This window comes from Engystomops pustulosus, chromosome 8 (assembly GCF_040894005.1).
Source record: "Engystomops pustulosus chromosome 8, aEngPut4.maternal, whole genome shotgun sequence".
NCBI classification, from domain to species: domain Eukaryota; kingdom Metazoa; phylum Chordata; class Amphibia; order Anura; family Leptodactylidae; genus Engystomops; species Engystomops pustulosus.
The window spans coordinates 113,014,664-113,038,398 of NC_092418.1; the positions used below are offsets into that span (position 1 = coordinate 113,014,664).

Below are 23,735 nucleotides of genomic sequence, written 5' to 3' on the forward strand. Positions count from 1 at the left end.
AAGACACTGTCATTGTACTTGAGTTTTTGGCCATAATTGCCATGCCATGTTCCAAGTTCCGATAGATATTTCTAACCTGGTCAGCGCTACAATTCTCAGCACGAACAATCGCTCTCAAGAGGTGCTGAGACTTAGTCCCAGGGCATCAAAATCTGCTTTAGCATGTTCTATATAAAAATGTAAAAAAAAAAAATAATAAAAAAAAAAAACAACAAAAGTCAAAGCAACAAACCTAACCCTAAAAACAAGGCACAAGATGATCTCTAGAGGTCAGAAGATTGATGGAATGTAGCTAAAAGAGAAGATACTTTGTTTCTGGTTATATGTATCTTTTTCTGAATTATTCTAGAGAATAGAGAATTTACCTGATGAATCCTACTGCTATGAGGATGTGATGTCCCAGAGTAACAAAAAGAAATATTTTCAGGCTCCTTCCCAGCGAGATTAAGCAGGATGTCAGTTGTAAAGAACCATCTGGAAGGTGATAGAAGCCGTCCCATGTCCCTGTCACCAGTGGAAGGTCCTGGTCTGGGTGATGTGGCTGGAGGTCAAGTGCAGCATCTCTGGCACCAGCCTAAAAACAAACATACAAAGAATAATCTGTACAGTCACAACAGTTTACAAAAAAAGTAACAATGTAACAATCAGGCCCCTTTTTCTTCTCATCTGTGACCACGGATAATGCAATGAATTTATGTCATAAAATTCTTCACTGCCAAGTACTTCTGCCAAAGAGATTTGGAAACCTAATGGGAAAACAAGCCTGGGATTTGGCAATTTGCACAGATTTAATCATTCTTAACACCGGGACATTAAACTGGAAAAATTAGATATTTAAAAACACACAAAAAAAAAAAACAACAAAACTAAAAACCAGAAAAAAAAAAAAAAAAAAAGAAGAATGGAAAACTGCCCAAAAGGTGAAATAAGGATCACTTCCAAAAATACATACAAATAAAAATATAATAATAATAAAAAAAATAAATAAAAAAAATTGTTAATAGAATAATTGCAGATCTGGATATACCTCTACATATATTGCTTCCTGCATCATCATCTGCTCATTATTACTGGCAGGAACGTTGTGCTTAGAAGGACACGGTAATAAGCGCCTCCTTAAATATTGTGCAGAATGTTAAACTTCAAAAAAAAAAATCCAAGAAGGGGGGGGGGGGGGCGATGAGAGATTCGTAGCACATCAACAGGGGCCGGCCGTGTCATTTTATCCTATTAAAACGAAATCAATCGCAGTCACCTGGTTACAAGCCAAGGTGATCTCTAGAGGGGGAGAAAAGAAAAATCCTGCAGCACTGGAGGAGAAGAAGAAAAGTGCAATAATGTGCTATATGGTCCATCGGGAGGGGGGACTACGCACGGCAGGGGGGCTTTACATTCACAGCACTGAGCAGACAGCCTATTCACAGCTCTGACAACACAACATGTGAGAACATTACATGATAATTATGTGTTTCTAGACCCTCGGTCGTTCCTCAACACAGTTTTACTCCTTCAAATCTCTGCTAAAAGATTCTGCAGGGCCAATTTTCTGCCGAGCAAAGAGGAACATGATGCTATAAATGGCGATTTCTCAACAATCACACATTGATATTTCACAAATTTCACGCAATAAATTGATAAGAAATCCTAAAAAGTACGAAAAAAGGTAAAGACTACACAACACAGGTTCAGGGAGAATGTGGTGGGAGATCAATGTCAGACTGGTGGGAACGCACAGGGAGGGCATTGGGTTTCGGTTTCTTGAAAATACTTGGCGAGAGTTTGGAAACCGGTCTGTACCCAAGTGACCCATTACCTACATCCCTCACATGCTCCTATAAACTGGAGTGAATCAGGTGCTACAGTACAAACACACACACACACACACATACATATATATATATATATATATATATATATATATATATATATATATATATATATATATATATATATATATATATATAATATACAATATACAATATACATATATATACAATATACATATACATATACAATATACACATATATACATATATTACACACACACACACACACACACACACACAGGACTGCTCATATCATCAATTCACAAAATATATTATACATAATAAAAAATATTTTCAAAAAAAAAAAAAAAAAACTTGAACTATTACCAAAGAAGACAGGTAGATAAAATAAAGATTCGTTTAAAAGACATATATAATCACAACAGCATATTGAAATTAAAACAACTGTATGGGAACACAGAAAATTCAGGAATCTATTCCAAATAGAAGGATTTTTTTTTTCTAACAATAGAAGGTAACATTCCCCTAGACAAGAAGGTACATCAATATTCATTACATTCCACAGACATGAACGACTCAGATTCTATATATTTCAAAGCAGCCCACATAATATTAATATAGGAAATATAAAAGCACAGAAGTAACTTTATACATAAAAATGTTTCAAAAATCTGTAAAGAAAAAAAAAAATCTAGAATAATTTTTGTTAATGATCACTGGCGACAACAAGACATTGCATAAGTAACACGAAAAAGGCAAAATTGTACAATTTAAAGGGAAAAAAACCCAATAAATATAAAATAAAGCATTGATGCTAGGACTGTGCAGAGGAGTCACATACCTGAACCATCCCGGCTTCTCGTCTCATTGCAACAAATTACGGAAGATATGCTTTCCATAGCATCTACACAATTACTGGGAATTGCTCTTTGAGAGAGCGATTATTGCAACCCTGCACTTAGACGAGGTTTCATGCACCTGGCAAACAGTCTGTTACGGCAAATACAGGAGGCTGCGAGTAAGCACACAGCCAACAGCTGCCCATGATGTGATGTCAGCGCCAGCCCAGCCAGTAACAGAGCAGAACAACTCACACACGTCTCAGGCTAAATTCAGATCTTCATTAGCAATTCAGTAGCAGATGATGTAAAAAAAAAAAAAAAAAAAAAAAAAAATGTAAAAAAATTAAAAAATAATGCTACATGTAGAAAAAAAAGAAAAAAAAAGTGTGAAAATGCCAAGAGAAGGGATGGCAGGATTTTATTTAATCACTGATCCCATAATTGACACTGCATTAAAAATACAAGATACATATGGCAAAATTAAAAATACCCACATAAAAAAAAAAAAAAATTACCGTATATAAATCTCTATCTATAATGTATATATAGAAAGATTATAGAAGGCAAGACATAAAAAGTATATTAAGATAAAAAAAAAATATATAAAAAATTATATACAGGCAGTCCCCGGATTACGTACAAGATAGGGTCCGGAGGTTTGTTCTTAAGTTGAATTTGTATGCAAGTCGAAACTGTATATTTTATAATTGTAGATCCAGACAAAAAAAATTTTGGCCCCAGTGAGAATTGGAGTTTAAACATTTTTTGCTGTAATGGGACCAAGGATTATCAATAAAGCTTCATTACAGACACCTTACAGCTGATCATTGCAATCTGGGACTATAGTAAAGCATCCAGAGACTTCACCAGAGGTCAGAGGGGTCTGTCTGTAACTATGGGTTGTCTGTAAGTCGGGTGTCCTTAAGTAGGGGACCGCCTGTATATCCAAAAAATATAAAAATATATAAGATATGGAAATATAAAAGAAAAGAACAAAGTATAAATGAATAGATTAAAATAAATGATCAAATATTTATTATATACTGTATTTTTATATCAATCTATAATATTCAACCTTTTTATAAGAGTTGTGTTATCACTGCATGAGAGATATTATTTGTTCTGTAACTCAAAACGTAAAAAAATATTTGTTACGATTTATAGTAAAATGAAGAGAATCAAATCTAATAAATATTATATATATTTTTTTTAATTTATTATTTCTCTATCTATGTATCAATCCATCTTAAAGATTAACCTCATCTTAAGGATAAAGGGTAATTATTTGTAATGCTGCAGTTGCTATATCTATAAAAATATTCATAGAAGAATGCAGTGTTGCAATGAATAAAACAGCAGTAGTTTGTATCCACAGTGACATGTGCGAAACTTTAGCGTGAATTGGAAAATCTGGCGCGATTTTATTCTGCAATCCAAATGAGAGGGAAAAAAAAAAATTGTCAGTGCACTGAGCGCTGACATCACCCACAGCTTCCTGGTAATTGGGCGATATTGGAGCTTATCACACAGCGCCCAGAGGGAGGACATGGTACTTTAAGGATCCGTGTGTCCTCACTATACAGAACAGCAAGATTCTAGGATGCTCCACCTGCTCCTCAGAGCAAGCCTCCACTTCCTCTCACCAGACTACACATAATTGGGGCTACCTTTGCTTTACTTATCTTGCAATGATCTGAAGTTACACTGACGTCTTCTCCATCCAGAGCTGCATTCACAATTCTGTTGGTTTCTTGTTAGCCCCCAGGTTGCTACATCTCACATCACACTGCAAACCCTTGCTGGTTCAGGGTCTGCACAGAGCATGCTCGGGTATGGAGCATTGTGGGAGGTGTAGTTCTTAGACCAGGCAATGTACAGTAGTCGGATGCAGAAATAAACCACGTCTCCCACAATGTAGTGCACTAGAGTGAAGTGCATTGTGGGAGATGAAAAAGACAATTCGGTATCTCGGCTAGAAGCTGTCAGGGGTGTGCCTGTCAGCACAACATGCACAGATCACTGATACAATGTAACAAAATCAGTTGTTTACAAACAAGACACAATATTTCTAAAATGTATCAATATATACGAGTGATCTGACTGCAGACCCTTGTTAAAGAATCTTCACATTTACACTATAAAAGAGCGAGAGATTAGAGTGTTTGAGGAGGGGGCAATGTTTCACCTTATCCAAGGGTCAAAATTCTCAAATTCTACACTGAAGAAGCGGAAGTTTACAAAATCGCCATTGCCCAATCATACTCCAAAATTAGCCAGTAAAACCCCAATATAACCTTATGAATAAGATTAGGAGACAGTCTCCATATTGCAATAGAAATGCAATCAAGTTTTAATAAAATACTGCATCAAAATGACTCCCTAAGGTAATATATTAACCTGGTAGATGCCCCTTCATTCTGCAGCGAATAGTCTGGAAGCGATAAGGGTTAATGCGGTACAGTGAACACCATTAGTGATCAGATAGAGGGATACAAAACAAAAACAAACCAAAAAATAAAAACTTTAACGTAGCATTTTAAGGAAGACGCACTTTAGACTTTAGCCAATATGCACTTAACTGGCGATAAATAAGGATTTTTATCAAATCTGGGGGAGTGGGTATTCAAAATCTGCCCCCACCCACCCTGGACTAGAGAAGTCCCTATTCTGCACCCTCATCTATTGCAAACAGTGCTTCTTACTATGTGGTCCAGCACATCTGTGTATTACATGCACAGTCCTCCGATTTCAAGGGGTGCTACAGAGGCATATAAAAGACTTGTTACCAGGATCCTTCACAAATTATAGAGGTTAGAAAGACCTTTCAGCATCAGAACACACTTGGAGCAACTTCAACAATCCAAAGTTAAAAGGGGTTGTCCAGAGGTTGGAAAATATGTCTACTTTCCTCCAAAAACAGCTCCACACCTGAGCTTAAGTAGTTTGTAGTATTGCAACTTCGGCTTCATTCATTTCTACACAGATGGATCCACAAAAGCCATGGTCAGATGTGGCGCTGATTTTGGAAGAAAGCGATCCTGTTTTTCAACCATCGGTTGGTTAATATCAGCCTAAAAGGGGTCACACATTTTTCTCCTTGGCCAATGCAGGATGAGTAGACAGCCCAAAGAGGCACCAGGTTCATGTTTACACCAGCTATTGGTTTGGCTACTTTGAGACCAAATTTTGGCCAATTCTGACACATATCAAGCCCAGCCCCCTATTTCTACCAAGTCAAACCCTTTTTCTACCAAGACTTGTCCATTCATTGGATACTCAAAAGAGAAATTCACATTTCTGGTCCTTTAATCCCCAATGTGAGCATTTTGGGGTATACATAAAAAATGTGGACACTCCCTTTATGTATTGCCCCATAAGGCTTTAATAGTTTTTGGCCAAAGTACTAGAAAAAAAAAAATTATATCTCTAATTTCTATGCCAAGTTATTGGTTACTGAATTAATTCTCCGGCAAGAACTGTCCCTATGACAACAGTTCCTTCCCTCAGCTCTGCTAACCTGTATATTTTCATAGGGACACTGGGGCCCCATAGCAACAGATATCTGGCTTCGGAGATTCTAGCACAGGTAAGCGAATAAAATTAAATAATATGATGTCACGTGACCTGGTATTCCCTTAAGAAAACATGGAGCTGCCAGGATTTTCATTGTCATACGCTTTACAGTTACAGGACTCCCGTGTGCCCAACGCAATGCGATCATGGGGCCGCTTTTTCAGAACCGTCAGGATGTCTGCTCTCCACCTCACCCTTAGAAGGAAATATTTCCATTCTTTTTCACCACACAAAATTGTAGACAGAACTATGAAATCATCCCTTTGTGTGTTATAATCCAGCGTACAGCTCAGCAAGGGCTCTGGGCGGGTCTTTCAACCTGAAGAGCTTTGTGCACTGTGCCCCTTCTCATCACTAAGCTGTATCAGGATTTTGGTTGGATACTTTTAAACTCTTCAGTAGAGATGTGCGGACCTGATGTTCCTGTTCGGGTATGCAATGTAGACACATTGCCATATTGGCACCTGAATAGCCAATCCAATTGCGCTCTTAGCAACTAGCCATGGCTATGATTGACCAGAAGTGTCCAATCAGGAAATTTGTTCAGGTCTCACCCGCACCGAAACATCAGATCTGTTTGTCTCTATTCTTCAGACTCAAAAGCCCACCCAGAAGACTTGCAGGCATTGGGAACCTGGATTCAAGTTTTCACAGTTCAGCTGCTACTACACACATGTACACATATATCCAGGGTCTATAGCAAACTCATAATGATGGTAAAAAATTTAATTTGAGCCATGACACTCCTGTAAAAGTCATCATAGCTAAAAGTTTATAGCAAATTATCCATGCAATCCTGCTTCCCCATCAGGAGATCAATCCCAGGAGAAAAGCAGCCAACAATTGGTTTACGGATTTTAGATTTTAGTGGATATTCAAGGCAGGACTCCTACAAAGAGACAAAGAGTCCAGCTGACCCCACATGCACACGATGACAATACTACACGATAACCTGTCAATCATAACAGTCTATCATTTCCTATGGGTTCTGGCTTATATAAACATATACATCACAAAACTCTGCTTCTTGGAGCAGCATCTCTGAGAAGAAAGTAGAACAACTCACATCAGGACTCCAAGGAACGACAGTGGGAGTCAGATAATCCCACCCATGAATGAAAGCTAGAATGAAGATTACCTCGTCCACAGGATGATTGACAGGTTATCATGATTCAGTAGATGTAAAAAGTGTTAGGTGTGTGAGCAGCGCCAAATGGAGGACCACCATCCCAATTACCAAATTCTTCATGTTGTCCAAGTGACAATGCAGAAAAAGTAGCCCCTCCCAGGGTAGGTCTTTGAATGTTTCCCTGTCCAATTAGCAGGCATCAAAATGACCTAACCTTTTTGCTAACCCTGTACAGTTGGAGCACACAATTATCCAATGACAACTCACAGAGGAGCTTCTCCTTCATACTTAAACATTCAGCTCATACGTACATAATCACAAACTTTACACCTGAAAGGGCTAGAACACTTTTAATAAATCTCTTCCATTATACAGGTCTCTGCATGTATATGAGAGCTTCAGCCTATCCCTGTTCTCACCATGCTGCCCTCTGCACATATGCACACAACAACTTCTCTAGGTCAAACTCATGGCGTCTCCCGCAGTGTCTCTCTTTTCACTGTCTACGCTCAATGACAGACAGGAAGAGGGGTGGGAGCAGGATAATCTCCTGCTGCAGCCCCTTCTATTCATCAGAGCTCAGATAAATAAAGAATCACGGAGGGTCAGCACCCAGCACAAAAAGTAAGTAGTAGGACTTCTCAATAACTTGAACATTCACGCATGATCAACAAGGTAATAAAGGCACATGGCCAATTATTAAAGAGTGGGCAGCCCCTCAAAAGTTGTTTTAACTGCAGATTTCAGAGAGCAGTTGATAACTATTGATAAAAGGTTCCTCAGAACCGGAGTCTTCCATCAAGGAATGACTCTTGGTCAGCACTTTTATACTCTAGAGGACTTGTCCTGGACATATATTAAGTCTAAGGCTGCGTTATGGAGACACTTTCCATTATGGAAAACAGAAACCAAGATGGAAGCATGATGGACAGAGGCACAGAGCTGCTGGGGGGGGGGGGGGGGGCATAAGGCTGTACATAAGGAATCCATGGGAGCTTTATATAAAATATCAGGGGGCTGGAAATATTTTAGGGAACCAGAGACAGTTTTAGTTTCTTAATTTTTAATGCCGCCACCGAATTTCACCGCTAAGGGGCCATTTAAGACTATCGCCCAAGGGCCTACCAATACCTGCAGCCCACCCTGATGGACAGAGTTCGTGTCTGATGAGCCCATGACCCATAATGGTGCCCGTCAGGCTTCAGTCATAATGTCCCAACTTTTTCCTACGAAATATTGCTACACTATTTTCCTGAAAGGCATAATCTGCAAAGAAGGGTCTAATGAGGTCCATGTAGCCCTATCCAATGTATACGCAGCAGTGGAAAAACATTTGGCGGGATCACCCAGAATATACAGGAGGTTGCTCAAGACGGACCATAGCGATTACTTGAAGACCTTCCTTTAGACAGTTTCATAAATCTCCCGCTATAGGAGACAGATATTCTTAGGTATTCTGCCTTCTCTTTTTAATTGGGGGTTTTCCCAATGGGGATTCCATGAAAGGGGTAAGGATGAATTCATAATGACTTCTTCCTCCTGAAGATTTTCCCACATGGATTTGACAATCACACATGATAAACCACCTCTAATCGCAGCGCAGTATAGTTTTATTATTTCCTGCGGGGATTACTTTTTATAGCTACAACTAGAATGGGTGGCACATAATGAACTTAAAAAAAAAAAAAATAAATTAGCTCAAGTTTTTGACGTAAAAAATTTCTGCAAAATGACCTCACCTTCCCCCCAATCCCAAATCACTTCATCTCCATATATAGATGTGACAGCACCAGGGGTGCAAGGACTGCCAAGGTAGCACACTGGTGTACGCTTCACTGAAATACACAAATTAGATGTGTTCTATAAGCAAAAGTAATGAAGAAAGCAAAAAAAAAAAAAACTAAATGTAAAACAGAGGTTGTGGAGTTGCACAAAAGCAACAAAAATGCTAAATAAACCGATACAAAAAAAATGAAATTTTCACACTATAAATGGGATAAGATACGTGGCTGTCAAAGTTCTCCAATGTGGAAATCAACCTGCATTGATGCCACTGGAAGCCTCTTACAGGATTTCACTCTTCAGGATCCATCAATTAAAAGGGTTTAAAGAAAACAGGAAGTGATCGTGCGAGGATAAAATACAATCTGGATATAATAAATGGAAATATTTAGGTTGTGACCTGCCCCGGCCTTTCTCCTTCTTGACATCACAATAGAAATGCTAGTCCCCGTTTCTGGTACGGAGCCGTTGGCGGGGCGGTCACTTTCTGTAGTCAGTGCCTTCATGGCTAAAACAATAGGATATTACTAGGGGCACTAATATGGTCCTGATCGGTAGAAGAAAGGGAGGAATATTGTAGATGAAGAAGAGACCAGGATACCCAAGACAGAGGGATGAGATCATGTCTAACATAGGCCTTAAAATTAATCTACCATCAAAATCCATTGTGATAAACCAGGGACATTACTCCGATCCAGGCACAGTGACTGTGGTAAACTTCTTAATATTGTTATTCATGGTCTCCTTCATTCTAATATCAACTGTTAAAATTATGGTAATGAGCCTGAAAGGCTATATGTGGTATAACTAGAGTCCCTCTGTACCACAGCTTCATAGGCTGGTACACTGGCTCCCCCTCTTCTTTCAGCACTTGCCCTCCCTGATGTCATCTCACACAGTGTGAGAGGACAGTACTCCTGCACAGTTTTACAGCCTGTGAAGCTTCAGCATGGAGGGGCTCTGTTAACAACCTTCAGGGCCATTCTAGCTCATAAGCATAGTTTTTCAAGTTGATTTTATAAGTAAGGAGGCTGGGGATAACAAATGGATCCAGGCACAGTGACTGTGGTAATCATATTATACGAGCAAGTGCTCCTGGTTTATCAATGCTGGATTTTGAAGGTAGATTTCCTTTATGTTAAAACGGTTTACACCCCGGAGCAATACTGCACTTTTCCTAGACATCTAGAACCTGGTCCAATATCGAATGTTAATATTTTATACAAATACAATTGGCTATTTTTTCTACAATTCTGAACAGATTCTAGGTATAAACTAAGTAGCATAGTGGGGCACGGCTAGTATATTGTCATACAGTAACAAACCCTATACTGTGCACACAATATACTTGCCATACAATGTCAAAATAGTATTCTCATACGTACACATGACCTAGATTAAGGTCAATTAAACTAATCTGGTAAAAATGACAACACAAGTCAGATATGCAGGTAAAAATTCAGAAGATGAAGGGTTTTGGAGGATAAGTTTTCACATATTAGTAGAGGTTGGTGCCACCATAGTTTGTAATACTACGTCCCATATGGAGAAATCACATTGAATATATTTAATCGGGTTAAAAATCAATTTGAAACACAAAAATACACAAAAACAATCCAATAAATGTAATAAAAACTGCACTTACATTTATTTCCGGAGCAATCAGGAGGCGCTTTCTACCTTCTTCGGTCACCAATGAAACGGAAGCGAAGAAAAAAAACGGAATCTCGCTGTCAGAAGTTCTCCGGCGCCCGAGGCGGCGTCACTCACCTATGTAATGGAGAACGGGTCTCGTTAACTACACGTTCTGATCAGCAATTAGTTACATTTTGCTACATACTTTCAGCATTATTAAAGACATAGAGAGGCAAATATTACTAGCCCAAAGATGAAAGTTTCACGTGGACTATCACCTTCTTCCCATGATCTGCACCAAGCAGTTCTTATAGCAAAAACCACATGAATGGACAGTCACAGAATCAGCACGCGCCTGAAATAGTCCGCGCCACCAGGAATGTTACACATTTCACTACTTGGCCCTTTTCCATGGCTCTATATCCTTCCCACATCATGACCGGGCCTCGTCATAGGCAGCCAGACCCCGATGTCACCACATTACAGGACAGGTCACTTCCCCCCACAAGATCAGAACACTACTCTCCTGCTGCTGTCAGTCACGCTCATGATTGGGAGTTGTTAAAACTGCATAAAATATGGACACATGAATGAAAACAAATAGGATACAGTGTATATACATATGACAGCAACAATCTTAAAAGGGACTCAGTCACCAGATATTACCCTGATTAAACTACCAGCCTCCTTAGGTAGGAGAGGGAGTGGCCTTTCTAGAATTCCCTTTTGAACGTGAAATCTCACCCTTGTATATATAAAAAAAAATCTCTTCCAAAGTCATGTGGATATGACCAGAGAGTCCTATTTTGCCAAAGATGAGTCTGGAGGGGTAGAGTCACTTTAGAGACCTCTATCTTCGGTTCTATAGCACCTACAAACATGCTGATGACATATTAAAGATAAGAATCTGATCTTTTAGATTGCATCAGGTGGATATTGGATTTTTATCCGCAGCTTGCCTTTCCAATTAAGTTTTTGAATCACTGGTTCTGAAGATCATATTGTGATCATCACGGGTGCTCCTGCTACCCATGTCATAGGCGCAACCATGTACCCCCATCACAGCTGCAGTAGGCTGACCACGCTCCAGTGAAGGCTCCTGGTATCCGGCTCAGTGAGATTTAAAGGGCCAGTGCGTCGCTAATTGACGCTGGCTGGCCGCTGACCTGATAAATAACTGGCCTCTTCCTGTAACCCCTACTGGATCTTTGTACCTCACAGCCTTAGAGAAAGCTTCCTATTGTGACTCCTGCGATTACCTGTTGCGATTTCTGTTTCCGTTCCTGACTCCAATCCTGCGCCGCCGGTCCTGCCCTCCTGCCTAAACACAACTCCGATTCTACTCTACGTCTCTGTACTTCTCATTGGCCACTACCGCAAGCGAAGTCACTCGTGTGGAGCGACCTGTTGGTATCTTGCTGCAGCAAGTCCAATCTGCTTTGCGGCCGGCTCTGGTGAGTACCACTTAGACTCCGCTCCCTGGTCAGTGGGTCCACCACCACCGACCCTGACATTGAGCTTCAGATAGATAAAATAAAGGCCAGAATTGTGGTTCTTTTTTTGTCTGCATCTCTGGTTCTGTAACTCACAGAACCAAAGCTTGATGGGATTTTATCAGCATGTTCCCAAATGCTATGGAACCAAAACATAGTAGAGACTCAAAAAACATCTCACCTACAGCTTCTTGACTCCTTTCCGGCAAAATAGGACTCTTCTCTGCTAATATAGGACTTTGAAGGAGATTTTTTTTTTTCCCATTGTTAAAAGCGATTTCACATAAACAACGGAATTCTAGAAACAACATTTCATACCTGACCTGAGGGGTATAATGGTTTTATTGGGGTAAAAATCTGGTGACCGGTTCCCTTTATAACATGGAGACTAGTACTATAATAAGTAGAGAGGGGAGAAAATTGGCATCAAGAATATGTGTAGGACTCTCCAACTTCATGGAAGTCAATAAGAGGGTGAGAAATTGGACAAAGGGTCCAAGAAGTAAAAGTATCTGTTCCTACTAACTACAGCAAAACTGAAGTCAACTTTTTTAAAACTTACACAGAAGGGCAAAAAAAATCCCAGCTAGAAATGATAAAAGCAGTAAGGCCACGTGAAGCCGGCACACCGACAGCCTCACTCCGCAGTCTACAGGTTTATTGCCAAGTAAATGTGTGTTTAGTTGAGCAAAAAAAAAAGCTCTTATAGCGGCGCCATCCGTACTGCTCTGATTCACTGTATCCCCCCCAGGAGCTGCGGCTCCTTCACTCAACTTTTTACTTTCTTTCACAAGCTGAAATTTTCAGAGGCCAAAGCTCCCGCCATGAATCCTGGAGATGGTTACCAGCTCCTCCTGACTTGTACTCCTACAGTCGTTCAAAAGATTTTTCCTACTTTTCTACCATAGCACTCGCACCCACAATCTTTTTGGAGCCCGTGCAGGTGAAAGCGGGGTCTCTGGCTTAGGAACTACCACTAGGTATCAAAACTTTGGGACTGGCATCTCATTGATCGCCTCATTTGTGTTTTTGCGATATCATTGCAGTGTAAAGTTTGGCCCATCATGGCTTCCCAAAGAAATAAATTGATAGAAGGCCAATAAATAAAAAGAAACGGTCCTCCAACTTTGAGGATCAGAAGTTAGACAAGATCGTCACTGGAGAACCCCTTTAAGGCTACAAACAAACCTACCCACAGGATTGGGTCTAACTTGCTTGTCGGTGAGGGTCTCAGTGATGGGACCCCCACAGATCATGAGAATGAGAGTCATTTGTACCCCCCCTGCTGTACCAAGAGATGTAGAGCAGCTGCTTGCGCATGCGCTGGCTGCTCCATTCATTTCAATGGCGCTGATGGGGATAGGCCAGTGCCATACTCGACAATCTCCATCAGTGCCACAGAGCTGAATAGAGAAGCCATCAATTTATCTCTGGTACATTGGGGTAACAACGCAAAGCAGCAGGAAGAATTATTCACTAACGCAGATAAATTTAGACCTTAAAGAGGACCTGACATGTCCATTTAAGACCCTAAACTAACTACAGGTCCGTATGGGCCTATGGTTCAAGGTCCCAAATCAAGCTGTATGAAGGCAGTAGGTGGATAAAAATAATCACATCGGACTCGCATCTGCAGATCCTCTGCCGGCGCCTCCTCTCACAATACATTAAGTAAAGCAAAGATAATACCCACTGCGCATGCGCCAGGCGTATGACGCTTGCGCAGTAAAGCTGCATTGCAATACCCGGCTTCACTTGCCAGAATGCACAGGGGCCAAGGGAAGGAGGGAAGTACAGGCGGTCCCCTTCTTAAGAACACCTGACTTACATACGACCCCTAGTTACAGACGGACCTCTGGATGTTAGTAATTTACTGTACTTTAGTCCTATGCTAGAATAATCAACTATAACAGTTATCAAATGTGTCTGTAATGAAGCTTTATTGTTATTCCTGGTTCTTATGACAACCCAACATTTTTAAAATCCAATTGTCACAGTTCCGACTTACATACAAACTCAACTTAAGAACAAACCTACAGACCCCATCTTGTATGTAACCCGGGGACTGCCTGTATAAAGGTTTGGGGCTTTTTCCCCCCATGTGTCCACATAAAAAATTCCTATAGGTTCCCTTTAACATTTGCATTCTGGAAATTAGCACCACTTGTTCTCCCAGGCTAAACTAGTCAGTGTTTGGGAGTAGCTCGTTCCCGCTGCCTTTTAACTGCATTTCCTAATGTAATTCAAGTGCAAAGTGTGAACACAGCCCAACAGCTAGAGCCAAGTCTGATTACAGGTTTGCGAGATGAACTTGAAAAAACAGGACTCCTCCCCCAAAAAGACACATTTTTGGTTCTCACATCCGATAACCATTGGAGACCAAACGGCAGAACTAAAAATTAACATCAAAATAAAAGTCTTGCTTTCTCTTACTCCCCATAGAATATGGCACGTCTGAGGCCTTATGGCACATTATCTACATGTGTACAATTGACCTTGGCAGATCTGAAATCAATCACGGGAGGTGGCAGCGCCAGGTGCGCCGTGCTCTATGGGGTGCGATCACACTCGCTCCTGCAGCAGAACAGAAAGGTGTCAAAGCAAATGTAAAATGAGGACTAACCCCCGCACAGTCACAACACCAGCTAAACGGCAAGGGCTCATAAGGTTTTATATGAAAAATAAAAGATTGAAGCAGAGCTCCAGCTGACAATATATAAATGGGGGGTGTACAAATAGGGCTCTGAACACGGCTGCCATCGCATTTATTCTAATTATTCTGCCTCGTTCTATAGATATTTACTGGAGAGATCCATAACGGGGCGAGGGGGGGGGGTTTGAGGACATGTTGTGACATGCACCAGTTGTGTCTGCCCGCTTATAAACTAATATATCAACACTGTCAAATGTGTGTTAACTTCCCATTTATAATTCCCCCATCTTTCTGCCTCTATCTGCCACTCTCCCCCAACCCCCTACATCTCCCAGCCTCTCTCCCCCAACACCCTCATCTTTGCCGTCTCTGCTGTTGCTCTAACCCGACTAAACCCCCCCGCCTCCTTCTACCACCTCTTTCGCCCAACCCCATCCACCTGCATCTACCCTCTCAACTTCCTGCCAAGCCCCCTGCATTCATGCCTCTACAGCCTCTCTCCCAACTCCCCCCTCCCATCTTCACGCCTCACTCCCAAACCCCCCTCTTCCTGCCCCTTCCCCCTCTCACCCCCAATCTTCCTGCCCCTTCCCCCTCTCACCCCCAATCTTCCTGCCTCTATCCACCACTCTGCCCCAACCACCCCCCATCTTCCTGCCTCTATCCGCCACTGTCCCCCAACCCCCCCATCTTCCTGCCTCTATCCGCCACAATGCCCCAACCCTCCCCATCTTCCTGCCTCTATCCGCCACTGTCCCCCAACCCTCCCCATCTTCCTGCCTCTATCCGCCACGATGCCCCAACCCTCCCCATCTTCCTGCCTCTATCCGCCACGATGCCCCAACCCTCCCCATCTTCCTGCCTCTATCCGCCACTCTCCCCCCAACCCCCCCATCTTCCTGCCTCTATCCACCACTGTCCCCCAACCCCCCCATCTTCCTGCCTCTATCCACCACTGTCCCCCAACCCCCCCATCTTCCTGCCTCTATCCGCCACAATGCCCCAACCCTCCCCATCTTCCTGCCTCTATCCGCCACTGTCCCCCAACCCTCCCCATCTTCCTGCCTCTATCCGCCACGATGCCCCAACCCTCCCCATCTTCCTGCCTCTATCCGCCACGATGCCCCAACCCTCCCCATCTTCCTGCCTCTATCCGCCACTCTCCCCCCAACCCCCCCATCTTCCTGCCTCTATCCACCACTGTCCACCAACCCCCCCCATCTTCCTGCCTCTATCCACCACTGTCCACCAACCCCCCCATCTTCCTGCCTCTATCCGCCACGATGCCCCAACCCTCCCCATCTTCCTGCCTCTATCCGCCACTGTCCCCCAACCCCCCCATCTTCCTGCCTCTATCCGCCACTGTCCCCCAACCCTCCCCATCTTCCTGCCTCTATCCGCCACGATGCCCCAACCCTCCCCATCTTCCTGCCTCTATCCGCCACTCTCCCCCCAACCCCCCCATCTTCCTGCCTCTATCCACCACTGTCCACCAACCCCCCCATCTTCCTGCCTCTATCCACCACTGTCCACCAACCCCCCCATCTTCCTGCCTCTATCCGCCACTGTCCCCCAACCCTCCCCATCTTCCTGCCTCTATCCGCCACTCTCCCCCCAACCCCCCCATCTTCCTGCCTCTATCCGCCACGATGCCCCAACCCTCCCCATCTTCCTGCCTCTATCCGCCACTCTCCCCCGACCCCCTACATCTACCAACCTCTCTCCCAACACCCTCATCTTTGCCGTCTCTGCTGTTGCCCTCTCCCAACTAAACCCCCCCGCCTCCTTCTACCACCTCTTTCATCCAAACCCCATCCACCTGCATCTACCCTCTCAACTTCCTGTCAAGCCCCCTGCCTTCATGCCTCTACAGCCTCTCTCCCAACTCCCCCCTCCCATCTTCACGCCTCATTCCCAAACCCCCCTCTTCCTGCCTCTTCTCCCGCTCACCCCCAATCTTCCTGCCTCTACCATCTCTTGCTGTCCCCCAAATCTCCATACCTCTACCTTTGCTCACCAGCCCCCAGCCTCTATGTTGGTACCCAAAATCCACAAAAAAGCCCTATACTCCATACAGAACAGACTTTCTTTTGTGTTTTTAGAATAAGCAACTACACTTGGAGAGGGGGAATGTGCAATTAGCGCCCCATTAAAAGCTTAACCCCAAATAACTTATCCAAGTTCACACTCCGAATGTGGTGTCTTAGTCCTTCTAGAAGAAGGAGGAGGAACAGACTTGCACCAGATGTCCAACATTAAAGAGGACAATTCCATTACATTTTGTGGATGACTTTTTCTGCCATGTAACTGATTTTATTATCCCAGGCGCGGCCTCGCACCGCTCCAGCTGTGCCACCGCACCGGGGGCCTGTCACTGTCTCCGTAACATGAGTTTTCGCCACTCCGCTCGTTGCCACATTCATTTCATAACCCAAGAACCTGCAGAAAATGTAATCACATTAACCTTTTCCAGTCTAGGATTTGGTTCTTCTCTCATTTCCCTGTAATGTCCAAGAAGGAGAAAAAAAAAGCCCTGCCTGTATTAATGCGCAACATCGCTGTAACGTTTTAATTGAATTAATGATAGCATTATCCTTTACAAGAACCATTAGGAGATATTGATTTGCATGCATCACAACAACAGTCCCATTACATATCACTTACGCCTCATTATTTCACATAACCCGCAAGCAAATGAAGAGGCCACAATATAACGAGAGAGGGAAAAAAAAAAAAATCTGCCAAAATCCAAAACAAAAATAGAAGTTCAAGTTTCACTCGTCGAAGAGCTTAATAATTGGAATGATACTTGAGAGGTGTTACCGTGCAAACTCGCTCATAACTACTTCTTTCATGACTCCAGCAGCAATTATCTATTATTACAGCTCAGCCGTAACAGAGTGCGGCAATACCTAGCGCCTGCCAGCAGGTGGTGCGGAGAGTCACCGGAATTACCGTCCTTTGTTTCAAAATAAATAAATATCCCGCTAATAATTACCAATACTTTGTAGCATGTTTGTCCGAGTTGGCGGTAATTAATTTTCGTTAAAACATACTAATTAGCGGCAACACATCAGGAATGTTGCACTTTCATATGTATAAAATTATAGACGAAATCTAGACATTGCTCGCGGTGCGGGGTGTTACATTGTCACAGACACGTCTTATTTGCAATTATTTGGAGAAAATGCATCGTCAGCGGATATTACGCCACCTGCACCGATGCACAGCGACAGATCCAGTAATTAGATTGCAAGCTCTTCTCGCCGACAAATTCTTCAACTCTGCATATTTAAAGGGCAGGTCAAGAGGCGGTGGAAAAATTTGCATAATTCTCCGATGTAGGGGGTTATTGACTATGGTCAACCCCCACCCCCATTCTGTACTCTTAATACGCTGCTAAAAACGGAGTATTTGTAAAACTGTACACTGAGTGCGAGCCGAGGCTCCTCTGGGAGGGAATATATTTTATGAATAAATCAAAGTTGGGTCCCTTAGACGGATTTGTTAACATGACATTATACAAAGAATGTCCCTGCATCCCTCAGCGCCGCTCATAGTCCCTGGCCTCAGGCTCCCGTATGACCCGGCGACACATGTTGTTCTAGATACATGACATAATACAAGATCCGAATCCTGCTCCATAAATACCAGGCGAGGAACTGCTAAAGATTTTCCTTGACGGGATCCAGTGAATTCAGACAGTAATTCACGAGGAAAGAGACAGCACAAGACAATAAGGAGACAGATACAGAGAGAGAGTGCAAGGGAGAGCGTGAGAACAAGAGCGCCTGCAACATACCAATACATAAAGAGGAGAAGAGCGAGAGAGACTGCAACCAAAGAGAGAGAAACTAGACTGCAAGAATGGACTAGAGCGTCTACAGAACGCCAAGAGGGATGGTTAATAAGAGTTAGAGAGAGCGCTTGCAGCATAACAAAAGCAATGCACAAAGTGATTGAGAGAATTCTTACATGACACCAAATGACAGACTGAGAAAGGCAGAGAGACTGTTCGTAAGATCCCGAGAAACAGCGAGAGGGCTAGAGCGAGTGAGACAGAAAGAGAGGATGCCAAAAAGAGTGCAGAGACAAAAGAGAGAGTCCTCGCAAGACTTGGAAGGCAAAATTGTGCAAAACAAAGAATGAAAGTGTGTGCGCAAGTGAGAGATCACAAGAAGGAAACAAAGAAAAGGACAAAGTCTGTTCCCAAAAAATGTAATGGAAATCTACCATTAAAATCCATCATGATAAACCAGCGACACTCACTCATAGATCCAGGCACCGGGACTATTATCTTCTTATAATTTGTTATCCATGGCCTCCTTACTACCAAGATCAACTTTTTAAAATTATGCTAATAGGCCTTAAGGGCTTTGGTGCAATTTCCAGAGTCCCTCTGCGCTTCAGATTTACAGACTGTTACACTGTGCAGGAGCACTCCCCCCACTGTGTGAGTTTACATCAGGCAGAGGGACGGAGGATACAGTGTAACAGCCGTGAAGCTACAGCAGTGATGGGCTCTTTTAGCACCCCCAAAGGCCTTCTGTTTCATTAGCATAGTTATAAAAGTTGATTTTAGAAGGAAGGAGGCCATGGATACCAAATATATGAAGGATTAGCACCGTCACAGTGCCTGGATCTATGACTAAGGCTGCATTCACACTACAGTATGGGGGGCGTATATACGGCCGACGTATATGCGGCCAATATACGTCCCCCATACACTTCTATGGGCTCGCGGCGCCCTACGGGAGCGGTATGGTGCAGCACACGTGCGGCACCGTACCGCTCCGTAGCCCGGGAAAAGATAGGACATGTCCTATCTTTTCCCGTATTACGGCGCCGCGGCCACACATCGCTATGGAGAGGGGCGGGGGTGAGCTGCGCTCACCTCCTCCTCCTCTCCCCGCGCTGCCGTGTGCCCGCCGTGCTACTGAGACTGTGAAAGAAGAAGCCAGCGTTTCAAGGCACCAAAACACATCCTGAGGGCAAACCGTGCGCTCACAAGACATTGAGAGAACATGCTCAAGCGTGAGGCTACTGTCCAAAGGAGTGGGGAAAAAAAAAATGGAAGATTGTTCATAAGGCACCGAAAGCAAGAGTCGGTACCTACAAGAGACTGGGAAGGCATAAAAACAATGGCTCCTCTCCATACAAAATAGGGGCGCACACTGTGCTTGCGGCCATGGCACGGTACAGTGAGCACACGTTGTGGCACCATAGACAATTATGGGGGACCTATATGAGGCTGTATATACATCCCCCATATGTTTGTGTGCATACACCCTTAGAGCAAGCACCAGATATCAAGAAAGAGACTGTATGACAGTAACTGTTCAAGCGATTACAATGCACCAAGAGAGACTGAAAAGCAGGAGTAATGGACGGCTCATATGAGACATGGCGCGGGTCAGTGAGTGCAAGACAAGAAAGAGAGATAGAGACATGCCCCTACACAGGGCAGGCCCCACTTCAGCCGCACTCACCTATTATAAAAAGGAGCTGTACTTATCAGACTTTATTTTTGGCAAATTAAACCCTTAATATTCCTATAATGTGGCAAATTCAATTTGGCCCAGCTCCCAGCCAGTTTCTATAGAAACTGCAGACATTATGTGGTTTCATTAATTCAGAAGCGAAGACACAGGCAGCACAGAGGAGAGCGGGACATGGAGGCACCCTACTGGGGTATCAGCGTTGGTACCCCCAAAAGCAGAAGCAAATGTTGCCGAAAACCACAAACCCCTACACTGCAGTGGAGGCTGTGAGCAGAGCAGTCCGAGTGCAGGTTTGATGCACCCATTCCTCTCTGCTCCAAATACCCCAGAAGTTTTAGGATGAGATAATGATGCTTTACAATCTTCAGATCTTACCTATGATATTAGAAGTGAAGCACAAGAACCTGACCCCAAGCAAAACTGCAAAGACACGGCAATTTTGATGACTTAGTAGGAACAATGATCATTGCAATACAGACCAGTTGGCTACATTAGGCTACATTTACACTAACGTATACCTGCGTGGCTACGGCCGTGTGGGCATACGCCAGCCGCAATGGAGAGGAGGAGGGGTGACTCCTCTCCATAGCGAGCCATTGCACATGTCCCATCTTTTCCCCGTGTACCATATCGCTCCATACGGCCATTGCTTTGTATGCAACTATTGCTTAGGAACGCATGTACAGCAGCAAGCTTGCGTCCCCATTCCCACCCCCCGATAGGACTACTAGAATCTATGGAGATAATACATCCTGCTAATGCTCAGATAAAAAGCTGCGAAAAAAAAATTGCCATTCTACTGTTTTGTCATCTGGTGTAAATAAGTTAAAAATGTTTTGCTTGCGATTTTGGGGGCTGCAATCTGAAGAATCTGAAATCTACCACCAAAATCCGTCCTGATAAACCAGGGACATTACTCATAGATCCATGTGCTGGGACTGTGGTATCTTCTTATATTTGTTATCCATGGCCTCCTGCCTTCTAAAACCAACTTTTAAAATTATTAGGAGTCAAACGGGCTCTGGGGGCATTACCGTGCTGTACCTTCACAGGCTGTCGTACTGTGCAGGAGCACCTGCCTTTCCCACTGTGTAAAATTAGAGCAAGCAGTGGGAGGTTGAAGTACTCCTTGCACAGTGTAACAGCCTGTGAAGCTGCAGCACTGAGGCACCCTGGTAACGCCTCCAGTGCCCTTTTGACTCGTTAGCGACTTTGTCTCCTTAGATCCCTTGCATGGGACCGGTGTGTGTCAGACCTCAGGGACTGGGCCCATGAGTCCATGCCTCAAATGGATACATAATAAAAAGGAGCCATTCAGCAGCATCGGCACTGTCACAACACTACATATGAAAGAATCTTTACGAGGCGACTAAAATGCATGGGGCAAGAAAGAAACAGCCCAACTCCAGCAGTTTCTAACTGAGAACCTGATTTATTATAAAGAAAAAAAAAAAAGTTACAATGTTTCATATATTTACTTGTGCCATTACTTTGTAAACAAATGTACAAAAAGATACAATTGTTGCAAAGCGAGTCCCTGGATAACAATGCCCAACGTGCAAAACTTCATTTTGTGTGTGTTGTCGTCACAAGAAAATAAACTAGTGCCAACGTTATCCTCAATATTACAAGAGGACCTTTCTCCCTTAAAAACGGCACTAGGATCTCTTACTAAAGTAAGCAGCTCCTAATGCTAAAACAGTCCCGGCAGTGTAATCAGAAACCTCCGATAACGCTAACAAACACTGCTGCCTTTTACACTACAAACGCCTGGCGCTCAAAGTGGCGCATTCATGAGGGGGCGGTCTGAAGCGATGCCCCTTCCCCGCACCGCCCCCTGTCATGCGGCAGTCACCGCCCCTAAGCCCGCCCCTCATGAATACGCCAGACTTCTTTGAGCACGGTCCGGTGTTCCTACAGCGCTGTGTTTGTGTCTGTCTGTTTTAGCTAGTTCGGAATTGAGGGTGACAGGTGCTCTTTAAAGTCTACACTGGATGACTCGGCATATATGCGTAAATTTGCTAATTTGACAGATCATCATATTTATTACTCACACAGCACTAAACACATGCTCAGACGGCAGGATCGTCGGATGAGGGCGCCCAGCTACGAGGAGCTTGCGCGCTGAAGATTGTGAGGAGGAGAAAAAAAGGCTACTGGGGCGTGGAGTAGCCGCGCCATGTAGCCTCAACTGCGGCTACGCCACGCCCCAGTAGCTGCATGAGAAAATTTACATATGTGCCTAATAAAAGTTACCAAAAAAGTGCTGGGACGTGAGGATTAGCCCTTAAAAGTGCTATCCTCACGTCCTATTGATCCACCTACCACCCGATCTACCTTTATAGGTAGATATGTGGTGGTAGGTTCCTTTTAAGTTCACTGCAGTTTGCAGATATATATACTTGAGCTTAAGCCTAGTTTTTCAGCACAAAAAAAAATGTGCTGAAAACCCAAACTCGGCTTATACTCGAGTAAAAAAAATATATATCAAAACTCACCTTTCTGGCTTCCCCTGCTGCTGGCTATATACTCAGGCTGGGAGCTGGCTATATACTGGGGGATATGGGATGGCAGGCGCTGGCTATATACTATGGGGCAGGGTCCGGCAGGCAATATACTGGGGGGCAGGTGCTGGCTATATACTCAGGCTGGGAGCTGGCTATATACTGGGGGATATGGTCCGGCAGGCTATATACTGGGGGGCAGGTGCTGGCTATATACTATGGGGCAGGTTCCGGCAGGCTATATACTGGGAGGCAGGTGCTGGCTATATACTATTGGGCAGGGTCCAGCAGGCCAATCACTGGAGAGGCTGTGACCAATGCATTTCCCACCCTCGGCTTATACTCGAGTCAATAGGTTTTCCCAGGTTTTTGTGGTAAAGTTAGGGGTTTTGGTTTATACTCAAGTATATATGGTTAGTTGCCGGCATGAAAAAGGGTAATCTCTTATGGCAGAGGGGAACCAGAAGCTCCCTAAAGGACCTGCAGCATTAGAAAATAGAGACTTTCAGACCATCACATTAAAAAGCAATGTGTCATCGGCAAAAGATCTATTGTTTAAAGCATTGTGCAGGATTTATATTGATGGCCTCAGGATTGCCCATCAATATTGACTGGTGTAGTCCCTGGTCCTTGCAGAAACTTTGTTGGAAACAGATGGTTCTAAAGGTTAAAAAAAAAAAAATATATATATATATATATATATATTTTCTAAATCCACTGGTTTTTACGCATAATATCCATATCCTTCCTGTTCTACAGAGATCAATTCTCAGCAGTCGTTTGATTATATCAGAATTGCAATGACAGGTATCATACACACAGGAGCAGAGATTTAT

The 23,735-nt window shown here is 43.4% G+C and overlaps 1 protein-coding gene across 11 annotated transcripts in view; it reads right to left on the bottom strand.

The window, feature by feature from the left end:
- The window catches only part of R3HDM1 (R3H domain containing 1), an 81,705-nt gene that overhangs the window by 51,148 nt on the left and 6,822 nt on the right, over nucleotides 1-23,735 (bottom strand). For 8 of the 11 annotated variants that reach the window (XR_011849476.1, XR_011849475.1, XM_072122254.1 and 5 more), the window contains exons 2-3: nucleotides 10,759-10,883; nucleotides 366-574 (exon numbers count right to left, since the gene is read on the bottom strand). The gene's annotated coding sequence lies outside the window, so the exon portion shown is untranslated. Of the gene's footprint in view, nucleotides 1-365; nucleotides 575-1,027; nucleotides 1,156-2,628; nucleotides 2,798-4,296; nucleotides 4,425-10,758; nucleotides 10,884-23,735 lie in introns of those variants that run through there. The other 3 variants (XM_072122256.1, XM_072122253.1, XM_072122255.1) reach the window with 3 other exon arrangements.